General features: G+C 34.7%; 1 pseudogene; it reads left to right on the top strand.

The window, feature by feature from the left end:
- Window positions 1-747: 747 nt before the first annotated feature.
- On the top strand, window positions 748-2095 carry LOC148947491 (lysophosphatidylcholine acyltransferase 2-like; annotated as a pseudogene).
- Window positions 2096-2371: the final 276 nt, after the last annotated feature.

Below are 2371 nucleotides of genomic sequence, written 5' to 3'. Positions count from 1 at the left end.
AATAAAATCATTACGCCGTGACGTCATAATTACTATATAAGAAGCGTCAGAACTGTAAATGTTCTCATTCATAATTACATAATGGTTTCAATCAAGCAAGCTGCACGCAAGTTAAAAATACAGTGCTACACAAACAACAGAGATATTATCTTGAAAAGAAAAAAGCAAAGGTATTCAACCGACCAGGCGTATCGAGAAGTAATAATTGAGAGAGCAAAACAAAACAGCAAGATGTGTTATCACAATGATGAAGATTATAGACATGCAAAAATTGAGATCTAGTAAAGGGCGATGCAAAATGCAATTATGTTTTTAGGTTTTTTTTTTAATTAAATTTTGACAAGGGATTACAACAATTTGTTGTGTTTTAAAGACATGAAAAAAAGTTGAAAACATTTTTAAGTTCAGTTGAGAATCGCTAAAGTAAGTATGTAAACTGCAAAAGTATTTAAGGTGCCTGAGCAATAATTTTAATGTTTTAATTTAAACTAGAAAAAAGCCTGGAAATTTTGAAGTTAGTTTTTTTTTAACAACTAACTTCATTGGACAGACAATGTTAATCATTTGAATAAAGTATGTGAGGCTTCATATTTTCGTGTATCTGTTGCTGGATCCTACAGTATACCAATGAAGCTTGAGTATACCAATGAGAATTTACCAATGAAGAAAAATGAAGGAATAAGAGATAAATTCTGGAAAAAAATGTTTTTTTTCTGCAAGAGTGCAGCCTCTATTTGCAAGAGTGTAATGTCTTTCCTGGAGACTGCAACCTCATACATTATAACTGTTAACGACAATAAATGTGATATGGATAAGTTCCAACGTCAAACAAAGCCCTTTACGCATCGTATAAGTCTGTCCATCTATGATAAAGTGTAGGTATGTGTTTCGTCCATAGTTCGTCTTACTTTGAGATTGATTGGTGTTGCCATTTGCTTAGTGAAAGCTTAATCTCGTGCTTCTACATGGATTTTGAGTTTATCTGACTAATAATTAAAATAAAAGCATAGAAAAGTATGTAGACTAACGATGCAAGCATTTGTATATATTATATGGTTGGGGATATTCTTTTGTATGTTTTAAAATTATGCTTAAAAGTACGAAAAGCGACGGTAAGAGAAGCATACATGCTGGTACTTGCACCTCAGTCCTCTTTTTATGATACGCTTGTAGGTTCTTTCTAAGGGTCACCCAGCAATGTTGCTAAAGAACAAGTGAAGAAATTGCTGTTTTTTGGAAAACTGGTCAATTTTAATCAGCCTATATATGTTGAAAGAGAAAATCCTAACTCTCGGTAAAACAGAATTAGAGAGGTTGTGCGTCGAGCAACATCTGAAGAACCCGAGCAACAGATTTTGATATTTCCTGAGGGAACTTGTACAAATGGAAAAGTACTAATCACTTTTAAACATGGTGCGTTTTATCCTGGAGTTGCTGTTCAACCTGTGTGCATTAGGTATCCTAATAGGTTCGACAAGTTATCTTGGACTTGGGATGGTCCTGGAGCGATGAAAATTTTGTGGTACACTATGACCCAGTTTGTTACTTACGTTGAAATTGAATTTCTTCCTCCATATGTGCCTTCAGATGAAGAGGAAAGAGATCCGAAAGTTTTCGCTGAAAATTTACGTCTTGAAATGGCCAAATGCCTTGACGTGCCTGTTGTCAATTATTCATTTGAAGATTGTCAACTTATGTTAAAAGCGACCATATTAGGATTGCCTAGTGAAGTGGGCTTGATAGGAGTGGCCAGTTTAAAATCTAAACATAGATTTGATCAAAAAGACCTGAAAACAGATATAGAAAGCTTCGGCAAGATTGCAGATAAAAAAGGGGGGTTATTAGGCAAGAAGATTTGGCTTCTTACTTGGAAATACCTGTCAATAGCCCTGACCTTATGCAAATATTTAAAGCCTGTGATCAGAACTGTAAAGGTTATATAACCTTTAAGGAGTTCATCGTCGGCATAATGTCTGTTTCACTTCTTGCCATCAAAGAAAATTTGGAAGCTGCCTTTGAACTTTTGCACCGTAGAAAGAAAGGCTATATACGTTTAGTGGATGAGACTAATGGATTGATAGAAGTCAGGGCATAATAACTTCACAAATAGAAAAAAATGCCGGAAAGAATGAAAATCCATTATTCGTGATTAGACGCTATTTCGTTATTTAGCTTGTTCTTGTTAAATTTGTTGGTGTTTTCAAGTGTATTTTGGAAGTTTTTGTTTGAAACGTATGACTTAGGATGTTTCGTTTTGCCGTTTTGTGGCTTAGCTTGTCTGTGTTAGCTTGGTTAGTGTTTCAAAGAGCATTTGGAAGCGGTCGTTTAGTTTTACTGTTTTGTATTTTAGCTTGTCTGTGTTAGCGTTTTT

The sequence above is a fragment of the Artemia sp. Qi Xiang Cuo genome, chromosome 10, assembly GCF_049724085.1.
Source record: "Artemia sp. Qi Xiang Cuo chromosome 10, ASM4972408v1, whole genome shotgun sequence".
NCBI classification, from domain to species: Eukaryota; Metazoa; Arthropoda; class Branchiopoda; order Anostraca; family Artemiidae; genus Artemia; species Artemia sp. Qi Xiang Cuo.
Note: the sequence above shows the minus strand (reverse complement) of the source record. Positions and strands in the feature narration are given on the sequence as shown.